This window comes from Oryx dammah, unplaced genomic scaffold, assembly GCF_014754425.2.
Source record: "Oryx dammah isolate SB20612 unplaced genomic scaffold, SCBI_Odam_1.1 HiC_scaffold_2, whole genome shotgun sequence".
NCBI classification, from domain to species: domain Eukaryota; kingdom Metazoa; phylum Chordata; class Mammalia; order Artiodactyla; family Bovidae; genus Oryx; species Oryx dammah.
Genome location: NW_024070186.1, coordinates 149,571,465 through 149,583,799, shown reverse-complemented (window position 1 = coordinate 149,583,799; position 12,335 = coordinate 149,571,465). Strand labels below are relative to the sequence as shown.

At 40.1% G+C, this 12,335-nt stretch overlaps 1 pseudogene; it reads left to right on the top strand.

The window, feature by feature from the left end:
* Positions 1-336: 336 nt before the first annotated feature.
* Positions 337-878, top strand: LOC120853965 (annotated as a pseudogene).
* The last annotated feature ends 11,457 nt before the right edge of the window (positions 879-12,335 follow it).

Here is a 12,335-nt window from a genome sequence, read left to right as displayed (position 1 = left end):
ACAGCTGTTTCACTCTCCTCTTTCACCCTCATCAAGAGGCTCTTTAGTTCCTCTTCACTTTTGCCATTAGAGTGGTATCATCTGTATATCTGAGGTTAATATTTCTTCCAGTAGTCTTGATTCCAGCTTATGATTCATTCAGCTTGGCATTTTGCATGATGTACTCTCCACAGAAGTTAACTGAGAAAGTGACAAGATACAGCCTTGTTGTACTCCTTTCCCGATTTTGAACCAGTCCATTTCTCCATGTCCACATACAGGTTTCTCAGGAGACAGGTAAGGTGATCTGGTACTCTCATCTCTTTAAGAATTTTCCAGGAGCTGAGGACCTTCATAATGTCTGACAACAAAGGAATTTCTGCTTTCCTTGAATTGGACACCCTTTTCAAATGGGTAGAGACCGTTCATGGACAGCTGGCACTGAGGTATATGAAGACCTGAGGTATAAGCTGTCCCTGGAGTTCCCCAGTGTCTACCCTTACAAAACTCTCATGGTGAAGTTCCTCACACCCTGCTGCCACCCCAGCGTGGAGACCCAGGGTAACATCTGCCTGGACATTCAGAAAGGCAAGTGATCTGCCCTGTACGACATCAGAACCACTCTGCTCTCCCATCCAGGGTCTGCTCAGAACCCAACATCATAGCCCTTTGAACACATATACTGCTGAGCTTGGGAAAAACACCCACTGCCCTTAAGAAGAACCTCCAAAAAAACCACTCAAAGCACGTCTCCAGCCAAGAGTCCTGACCTAGGATGTCCAGCTGTCCTTGTGTTTTCTTTTTATTGTTTTTCCTTAGGTGGTCTGCCCTTTCCTCGATTTCTGTACAGGACTCTGTAGTTTTCTCTGCAGTGTCATTTTCATTTTATTTATGTTTTTTAAATTGTCAGGTTAAGCCCTTGTGATGAATATATTAAATAAGTACAATTTGGGTTTTTTTAAAGAACTATTGAGAAGGATGTGAAAAAGTTGAAACCCCCAGACATTGCTGGCAGGAATGCAAACTGATGCAGCCACATTGGAAAACAGTTCCTCAGAGTTAAGCATAAAGTTGACCCAGAAATTCCTAGGTATACATCAATTTCTACTCTTACCCAAGAGAAGTGAACACATATGTTCCCCTCAGATTTATAAATTAATATCCACAGCAACATTTTCATAATAGCTAAAAAGTGAAAACAAATCAAATATCCATCAGTTACTGAATAGGTAAAATTTGGTAAATCTATGTAATGGATTATTATTTGGCATGAAGTACTGAAGATCATGGCATCCGGTCCCATCACTTCATGGGAAATAGATGTGGAAACAGTGTCAGACTTTATTTTTGGGGGCTCCAAAATCACTGCAGATGGTGACTGCAGCCATGAAATTAAAAGAAGCTTACTCCTTGGAAGAAAAGTTATGACCAACCTAGACAGTATATTCAAAAGCAGAGACATTACTTTGCCGACTAAGGTCCGTCTAGTCAAGGCTATGGTTTTTCCAGTGGTCATGTATGCATGTGAGAGTTGGACTGTGAGGAAGGCTGAGTGCTGAAGAATTGATGCTTTTGAACTGTGGTGTTGGAGAAGACTCTTGAGAGTCCCTTGGACTGCAAGGAGATCCAACCAGTCCATTCTAAAGGTGATCAGCCCTGGGATTTCTTTGGAAGGAATGATGCTAAAGCTGAAACCCCAGTACTTTGGCCACCTCATGCGAAGAGTTGACTCACTGGAAAAGACCTTGATGCTGGGAGGGATTGGGGGCAGGAGGAGAAGGGGACGACAGAGGATGAGATGGCTGGATGGCATCACTGACTCAATGGACGTGAGTCTGAGTGAACTCCGGGAGTTGGTGATGGACAGGGAGGCCTGGTGTGCTGCGATTCATTGGGTCTCAAAGAGCTGGACACGACTGAGCGACTGAACTGAAGTTAACTGAACTGACACATGCAACAACATGGACAAAACTTAAAACTTATTTTTGTAAGTGAAAAAAAATTCAAAAGGCTACATATGGTATGACTACATTTATATAAAAAATCCACAATAGGCAAATCCATAGTAACAGAAAGCAGATTAATGGTTGCTAGGGATTGAAAAAGGAGAAATGATTGTTAATGACTACAGTGTTTTGGGGGGGGGAGTAATAAAAAATTCTGAAATTAAATAGTGGTGATAGTTGCACAGCTTTGTGTATTTACTGAAAATTACTGAATTGTATACTCATTTCTTTCAACTTTATTGATATATAATTAACTTACAGGATTGTTCAAATTCAAGGTGTACAATGTCTTGATTTGACACCACTTCTGTATTGTAAAAAGATCACCACAGCAGGGTCAGTTAACAACTCCATTACCTCACATTATCACCATTTCTTTTTTATGATGAGAACATTTAAGATGGACTCTCTTAACAACTTACTAGAATATAATATGTTGTTGTTGTTGCTGTTGTTTAGTCACTAAGTCGTATCTGACTCTTTGCAACCCAGTGGACTGAAGCCCACCAGGCTCCTCTGTCCATGGGAGTTTTCAGTTAAGAATATTGGAGTGGGCTGCCATTTCCTCCTCTAAGAGATCTTCCTGACCCAAGGATTGAACCTGTGGCTCCTGTATAGAAGTTGGATTTCTTACCACTGGGCCACAAGGAGAGCCCTTATATGATATGATACTGTTAACTGTAATCACCATGCCGGATGTTAGACTCCTCAGAATTTATTTCTCTCACAACTGAAGGTTTATACTCTTTGACCAATAACTTCTCATTTTCTCTACCCGCTACCCCTGATTGCCACCATTCCCTGTTTCCATGAATTTGATTTTTTTTTTTTTAGATTCCACATGTAAGTGAGACAATACAGTATTTCAAGGTCCATCCATGTTGTCACAAATGGCAAAATTTCCTGCCTTCTCTGGCTAAAGAATACTATCTACAAAGGAAATATACAGTATTTACAGCTTCTTTGTCCATTCACGTGTAGACAAACCCTTGTTTCCTTACCTTGGCTGTCATGAATAATGTTACAGTGACCATGGGAGTGTAGATATGTCCTCAAGATCCTGATTTCATTTCCTTTGACTGTATTACGAGAAGTGGGATCGATGGGTCATATGATGGCTCTATTTTTAATTTTGAGGAAGCACCATACTGGTTTCCATAGCAACTGCACCAGTTTACACCCCCCCCAACAGTGCACAGGGGTTCCCTTTTCTCCACTTCTTTGCTAACACCTGTTATGTCATGTCTTTTGATATCAGCCGTTCTAACATGTGTGAAGTGATACCATGGTGGTTTTGAGTTGTATATCCTTGATGATTCGTGATGTTGAGCATCTTTTCATGTACCTGATGGCCATTTGTATATCTTCTTTGGAAAAATATCTATTCGATTCCTTTGCCCATTTTTTTAATCAAAATTTTTCTTTTTTTGCTATTGAGTTGTATGAGTTTCATACATATTTTGGATATTAACCCCTTATCAGATATGTCCTGTTAAACAGACTGGAGAGCTGAATGTGTCTTCCCCCACTACAACAATACTGCACATACTTCAGCCACTTGGCCATAGGATGTGCATGAGTGAGCTAATCCAGGAGTCCTCCTAACAACCTTAGAGGGAAACTACACTTCCACTTGCAAATAATCAGTTTAATAAATGTTTAAATCAAATCCATTCCTCTGTTCTTTGATCAAAGTTGGTTTTTTTTTTTTTTTAATGTCTGTCCTTCTTTCTGTTTGCAAGCAACCTGATGTTGCATTTTTACGCAAAACTCCTGAATATGTGCCCTGAAAACTGTAACCCGGGACCTTGGCCAGAGAGAGCAACAGGAGGAAGGTTGAACAGGGGTTTTCCTGAGGGTGTGTCAATAGTAATGACTCATGCTACTTCCTCATTCTAACCCTTTCCATCGATGGGGTAGAGAAAGTCCAGTCAGGCCTGGGGGAAGTCGTCTTTGTTTAGAGGGTGCTCTTCCTCTGTGTGCTAGTTGCTCAGCTATGTCCGACTTTTTGTGGCGCTTCTCCAGGCAAGAATACTGGAGTGGGTTGCCATGCCCTCCTCCAGGGGATCCTCCCAACTCAGGAATCGAGCGCATGTCTCCCACGTTGCAAGCAGATTCTACACCATCTCAGCCACCAGGGAGGCCCCTGCTGTGGTGACACCTTCTTGCTTTCTTTATACCACAATGCAAAGCAGGGAAACTGAAATGAAGGGCGAGATAGAGTTTAAGACAACACGAGTCACCTGTAAAATAAAGGTGACATACACGAAAATGAATTCCTCAGTGTATGCAAAAGAGAAAGGTAAATTCAGCATATTTCTTTGTGTGTGTGTAGTCAGGTACTAAGTGACTCTTGAGTTATGCAAAGCCAGTAAAGAGAAAAGAGACAAAGAAGAAAAAAGAAGAGGAAGGAATGCGAAGAAGATAAGTGTGAACATAAATTATCTTTCCAATGTGGGCAGTCCAGATAGTATCTCAGTTCCCCAAACAATGTTTGCTTTGTAATTTCATTGCATTACTCATTCAGATGTTTTGTCTCGAGATGGTTCAAAGTCCGCAGTTCCAGACCTGAAATCTGTCTGTTAAGGTAAAGCATTCAAGTCCTTTCTAGGACTCTCCACTCACAAAAAGAGGAATAATTGAGGTTTTTATACCTGGAGAGATTTCTCAAAGCACTGCACAGAGGTTAAACATCAGCAATTATACAGGGCTTCCCTGGTGGCTCAGAGGTTAAAGCGTTTGCCTGCAAGGCGGGAGACCCGGGTTCAATCCCTGGGTCGGGAAGATCCCCTGGAGAAGGAAATGGCAACCCACTCCAGTATTCTTGCCTGGAAAATCCCATGGACAGAGGAGCCTGTGGACAGAGGAGCCTGGTAGGTTACAGTCCACAGGGTCGTGGAGTTGGACACGACTGAGCGACTTCACTCACTCAATTATACAGTGCTATCCATCACTTAAAACTGAGGAGAAAGAAGCCAAGTTGTTGGAGCCAGAGCCAGAAAAGGACTGTTGCTTGGTTTGCTGAGCCATACTGCCTTTGAAATAAAATAATGCAAATAATTCGACGAAACGTGTTTGCTGAAATTTTTTTCTTCTTTACTGAAAAGAAAGACAGAGTAAGGATGGCATGAATTGCTATTCCATGAAACAAGTATAACTATACCCACTGAATGTGGTGTTATAAAAACTAAAATTTAAAAGTTACAGGTAAAACAGCTTAAGGAAAATTAGAGATAAAACACAGTGCCTGATACATGTATCAGTAAGACTTGGCTGTCATAGTTTTTACTTTTATTGTTCTTATTCACTTGTTACTATTATAGAGGTGGAACTGTGAGTGGCAGAGAGCCTGCGGTAGTCAGATAACTGATCCAAATCATGCATCATGCTTATGGTGAAACTCATGAACCATGTACAGAAAATAGAATGATATTTCAGTTTGCATTTGAAAGTATAATTAGTTGATACCAGACCCTCAAAAGAATGCTTATTTTCATGTTATTATCCGAAATGAATTTCAGTACCAAATTCTGTGTGTGAATCTTCATTGCTGCTTAGTCATTCAGTCATGTGTCACTCTTTGTGACCACATATAGACTGTAGCCTGCCAGGCTCCACTGTCCATGCGGATTCTACGGGCAAGGATACTGGAGCAGGTAGCCATGCCCTCTTCCAAGGGATTTTCCCAACCCAGGGATCGAACCCAGGTCTCCCACATTGCAGGCAGATTCTCTACCCTCTGGACCACCTGAGAAATCCTATGTGAATCTTTAGCCCCCATTAATCAACTTTATTCACTAGCTATTTCTGAATCTTGAATTATTTATAAATACAAAGATGTTAGATGCACCAAAAGCACCTTTTAAATAAAAAAAAATATATGAGAAAAAAAATGTTAGATTTTGAAATTTACTCAAGTGTTCTGTCCAGCTCATCCATCTGGGTTATCTACACTTTTGTTTTCCACTAACTGGGCTATTTCAGATCTTTTTAGATATAGAAGTTAACTTAGAGAAAAGTGCCTGTAATGCAAGTAATTTCTGTCCATAAAAATGCAAACTGTACTCCTGTGGATATTAACCAGTTTTACCAGTTTTGCATCTATTTATAAATTCACTTCACATTCTTTATCTAACTATAAATGTGTACTTCGCTTTTGAACTGGTTGAAGAATCTATTGGTCTCTCATTAATTCCTGAGTTAAAATATTTAATACATGTTCATTTTACATTTTATGAAAGTCATAATTTTATCATCATAGAAAATTTATCCTTTAATAAGTATAAACTTCAAATTTATATGACTCCCTAAGGACACATCCAAACAAGTTACCTTCCTTGCAAATTTTCTAGACAAAGCCAGAATTATCTTCTTCTTATGGTTTCTGAACAGTTATTATTAGAAAATCTGTCTGTCAAATATGGGTGTGTAAGCTCACTAAGTAAAGAGCAGTGCTCTGGGCATTTTTGAATAGCTTCTTCTACACCCAGAAAAAAAAAAAAATTTGAAAGCTTCAAAGGCAACAGACAAAAAGTTTAACCAAAATGAGTTAAGATTTGTTGAAAGGACTTTCTGGAGAGAGGATGTGGAAGCCAGATTTAAATTGAAACAGCAATATTAGCCCATCTCACAAGAGTATATTCAAGACTAACACTCTGATATTTTAAATGAAAGTTTAATTAATGTCTAGAGATAAAAAAATTGAAAGGCATTTTGTTTTCAAGTTTTATTACTACAGTTGTATTTTTTTTTAATATAAGAATAGGACTGTTCAGATGTTCTTCAGGGAATACGCTGCTAAAATACCAGATCTTTTTTTGTACTTATTTCAATCCTACATAATTACAGAATTGAATATTTTACAACTATAATGTCATTCCAGTTATGTAAGTAAAATTTTATATAATTGAAATAATTATGTGGGAGGAATTTAGTCAACTCAATTATATAACTATTCATGTAGGTTATAGAATTGTAAAGACATTGAAAACACTTCTTATGTGAAAGTATAGTGTTTCTAACAAAATTGGTACCAGACTATAATCATAAAAGTAGCTGAAGATGATAAATAATGACCATTTAATGACTATGACTAATGATATTAGTGGGTGTTTCACCGAAAAAGGGAACAAGTATGAGAATTTAAGAGTGTTTTGTCAATGTGGCGCACTTAATAGAAGATTACAGAAACATGAGAGGTGTTTAGAATGAACTTCCATATCTGTTTTTAAAATTATTAATGCTTCTTTTACTTTTGAGTATTCTTCATACATTTCCTGTTATTAATCTCATTAGAAGGTAAAATAATCTTGCCCATCACTGCTCAAGCATCACTCCCCCTGCAAAATGACCCTTGATGTCTACAAGACAGAATTAGATGCTCTCCTTTCTGTTCCCACACTGATTATGCCATAAGGGTCCAGTAATTGTTTATATATGAGTCTATAAGTGTGATAGAGGGCTTCCCTGGTGACTCAGACAGTAAAGAATCTGCCTGAAATGTGGGAGGCCTGGGTTTGATTCCTGGATAGGGAACATTTCCCAGAGAAGAGAATGGCCACCCACTCCAGTAGTCATGCGTGGAGAAAACTCCATAGACAGAGGAGCCTGGTGGGCTACAACTCCCAGCAAAGAATTGGACATGACTGAGTGATTAACAGTCTTAAGTGTGATATAATGGAAACAGTGTAGATGCTGGATTCAAATCAGATTCAATTCCAAAATAATTAATTGCTAGTTGAATGATGGTGGATAAGCAAATAAACCTCATGAAACTTAGCAAGATTTGTGTGACAACTTGTTACAGTATTGTATGTACTTATATGGGCATGTGTGCATGCTCAGTCATTCAACCATGTTCAACTCTTGACCATAGAGACCCTGTGGAGTATGGCCCACTGGGCTACTCTATCCATGGGATTTTCCAGGCAAGAATACTGAAATGGGTTGCCGTTTCCTCCTCCAAGGGATCTTCCTGACCCGGGGATTGAACCCATGCCTCTTAGATCTCCTGCATCAGCAGGTGGATTCTTTACCACTGAGCCAGCTGAGAAGCCCATGAACTTATATATACAATAGTATTATTGTCAAGATTAAGGGAAATTACATATGTTGTTACCTGGAGCATAGTAAGGATTCAATAAGATTATAAAAATAAGACTTCCTTGGTGATCCAGTGGTTAAGACTCTATACTTCCAATGCAAGAGGCATGAGTTCAATCCCTGGTCAAGGAAATTCTACATACCTCAGGGTAAAGCCAAAAGCAAAATTCCCGAAGATTATAGAAGTATTGTATTTCTACCTCTTTCCAACTTCATAAATAAGCTATTTTTGTCTGTTTCATTATGTATTTGCCATATAGCATATTACTATATTTATTATATAATGCTATTATAAATAAATGTTTTAATAAAAAATTGGGGAAACCTAACATTACAAATTCCATTGAAGTTGTTAGTATTGTTAGCTTTTCCCACGTCATTCTTCTTGTTTTGATAAGTCATTATTAGTGTTCACTTCTTCCTCACTAGAAATGCTGTTTTGACACCAGTGTTTGAAAAAAATGCAAATGGTTAAGCAATTCATGACCCTTGCAAAATGCTCCTGGTGTTTCTTCTTCATTCTTTAGAAAGAGAGACTAATGCCCAACCCTGCTCATCTGGGTAAGGTTGGAACTTTCGCCCGGGCTCCATTGTGTCTCCTCACAATCTTTGGCCGAGATGAAGGGGGCGGGAGTGCTCAGAAGACTGAGACTTTGACTCATGTGGAGTCACCCAACTCTACTCCACCATCTAGCTGGGTTTCTCACACTTCTCACACTGGCGAAACCAGATTCCAGCCTGTCCTGAACCTCCCCTGTCTTTTCCCCTGAGATGTCTCTGTGGGAATTGCCTTCCCTCACATTTTGACTTGCATCTTGGGCAATTCAACTCAGTTGGTATCTTTTCTAGAAAATTTTTCCTGAATTAGCTCTCTTTCTCGAATATATTCCCTTGCATTCCCCCCATAAAAATACAAAACTAATCCCTTATAAGCCACATTGCTTTCTCATAAAGTGGATAAAATACATGCGGTCCAGTCAAATCTTAGTGTTAAGCAGCAACAACTTTTAGTGGTGGTGTTGTCCAGTTGCTAAGTTCCGTCTGACTCTTTGCAACCCCAGGTACTGTAGTCCTCCAGGTTCCTCTGCCCATGGGATTTTTCAGGCAAGAATACTGGAGTGGGTTGCCATTTCTCTCCCTCCTCCAGGGGGTCTTCCCAACCCAGGAATGGAACCCATGTCTCCTGCATTATTGGCAGGTGGATTCTTTACCACTGAGCCACCAGGGAAGCCCAAATTTTAGTATTAGTATGTTCCCAATGTTTCATGAGACTTATACGTATTACTTGTTGTTTATCTTGAATTCAAATTTAATTGGGCACTCTGTATATTTATTTAGTAAACTGAGCACCTCTAATCTCCTATCTTGTTCTGTCATACTGTATTATGTTACTTGTATTACACCGTGAGTCACAGGTGTTATCCAGGCTGCAGGGTGTCCAATTCCTCTGTTTCACCACCACTTCTACCTCACCTTTCCTGATGCTTCACACCAAACAGTGTCTTAAATGACAGTGAGAGAGCAGGAGTAGGGTCTTCATTCAACCTTTCATTCCTTCCTTCAGCTATCAAATATCCATTAAGTTCCCACCAGGTGCCAAGCCCTAAAAAATATTCTGGAGATACAACATTAAATGAGACACAGCTACTGTCCTCAAGGAGCTCCCAGCTCATTCAGAAATGCAGGCAGGTCAGGATGCTATTTCCATCAGTATGATAAGTTCTAAAAGAGGGTAAGATGAGAAGCCAAGGGAATGGCACCAAACCCAGTCTCCAGGGGTCCAAGGAGACATTTGAGCAGAAATACTATATCAGTGAGGTGGAGACCTAATCATTAATAAGAGTTCAGCAGGGAATGGCAGAGAGAGAAGGCACCCCAGGCAGGGAGAGCAGCATGAACAAATGCGTAAAGTAACAATGAATATGGCAGTAACGTCTAATTAATTAATCAAATCTTCCTCTTAGTTCAAGCTTGCTCTGGCTCATGGATGCCATTGTATCTTGAGGCCTCAAACCTCTTGACAGTTTTTCTCAAAGAATTCAACGATGACAGCTCTTCCTTCTCTCTCACCTCATCGCCTCTATTCTCCTTTCTTTTCTCCTTGTAGTGTAAGCATCTGAGGCTGTTGTAGAGCACAGGTTGTTCAGCTCTGTGTTCTGTGATGACTGAGACAGGTGGAATGGGGAGGTGGTAGGAAGGGTCACAAGAGAGCAGATATATGTATACACACGGCTGATTCATGATGTTGTACAGCAGAAATCAACACAAAGTAAAGCAACTATATTCCACTAAAAAATAATGGAAAAAAAAAAAAAGAAGAAGGTAGAACCGATCTGTGATGACCTAGAGGGGTGGGATGAGAAGGGGTGGGACAGAGGCTCAGGAGGGAGGGGATATATGTACACATATAGCTGATTCACGTTGCTGTAAAGTAGAAACCAACACTGCATCATAAAGCAATTATCCTCCAATTAAAATTAAATTTTAAAAATGTTAATACATTAAAAAAAAGAAAGAACATAGAACCAAAAGTGACCACCTGTCTTTGGCTTCCTGACCTTCCTTCTGTCAGTCTCGCTCTCTCTGCTCCATCAAAGATTTTCTTATTTTTCCCTCTGCTTGCTCCTTCCAATTCTTGTTACCCCACGGAGACTGATGCCTCTAGCCATCGCTACTTTCTAGTCCTCTTTGGGTGATTCCACTCACTCCTCATTCTCTCCTTCCTACATAACCTAACCATACTGTACACAGTGGTGGCAAGACAATTGTAGGTTTCCAACATTTAAAAGTCCCACTCCAGTACTCTTTCCTGGAAAATCCCATGGATGGAGGAGCCTGGTAGGCTACAGTCCATGGGGTCGCTAAGAGTCGGGCACGACTGAAGCGACTTAGCAGCAGCAGCAGCAACATTTAAAAGTGCAATCATAGGGGAAAAGAAAAGCACATCCCTGGTTAAGAGGGATAAAAAGTAAAGGAGGAAATTCTTAAGTGAAACCCTTTTGAATAAAATCGCTTCTCCACAATGCCTATTTGGACTAACCAACCATTCTTAGTCATTTCCACAGCCCAAGCTTGCAGCACAAAGCAAGCATTCAGTAAACTGTTGATGCAAGAATTTACCTTTTTCTAATTTTCTCATTGACCTTGTTCTAATTAAATCGTCAGTTGTGGCAAGTGGTAGAATTGAAAAAATATGACAGACAGTAGCCAGCTCTCTGTATTAAGTGTGAAGCTAGGAATTTGAATATAGAGCTTGTGATGACAGGGTATTTGTGATGGTTAGCTTTCTGTGCCAACTTGATTGAGTCACAGGAAGCCCTGATAGTTGGTGAATCATTATTCTGGGTGAATCTGTGGGGGTGTTTGGGGGTGAGGGCAATAACATTTAAACTGACAGGGCTTCCCTGGTGGTCCAGTGGTAAAGAATCCGCCTGCCAGTGCAGGAGACATGGATTCGATCTCTGATCCAGGAAGGTCTCACATGCTGTAGAGTAAGTAAGCCCATGCTCCACAGCTACTGAGCCTGTGCTCTGGAGACCAGGACCTGCAACTGCAGAGCTCAAGCACTACAACTACGGAAGCGCATGCACCCTAGAGCCCATGCTCCTCAACAAGAGAAGCCATGGCAACAGGAAGCCCGAGCAATAAGCAGCCGACGCACTGCAACCAGAGAGTATCTCCTGCTCACCACAACTAGAGAAAAGTCAAAAATAATAAATAAACAAATAAACTTATTTTTAAAAGGGTAATAAGTAAATCCATAGACTTAGTAAAGCAGATTGCTCTCCCTAAGTTGGTGGGCCTTACTCAATCAGTTGAAAGCATGAATAGAACAAAAAGGCTGACCCTCCACCCAAGTAAGAGATTCTTTCTGCCTAAAAGTTATCAAATTGGGACATCAGCTCCTCCAAGGTCTCAAATATGCTGGCCTTGGACAGTAACAACACCACTGGCTCTCCTGGTTCTCAGACCATCAGACTCAGACTGGAATATACACTATCAACTCTCCAAGTACAGTTTACAGACATACCACGAAGATATTGTAATTTGCCTGCCTTCATAATTGCATGAGTATATACACTGTTTCTCTGGAAAGCCCTAACACAGTAACATAGGAAATAAGACAATCAGCAGCTACTTTGATTATAATATCTGCCTCTAATTTGCCTTATAAATTTTTCATAACCCAGGTACATTTCATCTCCCCAGGTAATTAACTCACTCTTCATTACATGTGAATGATTTGAT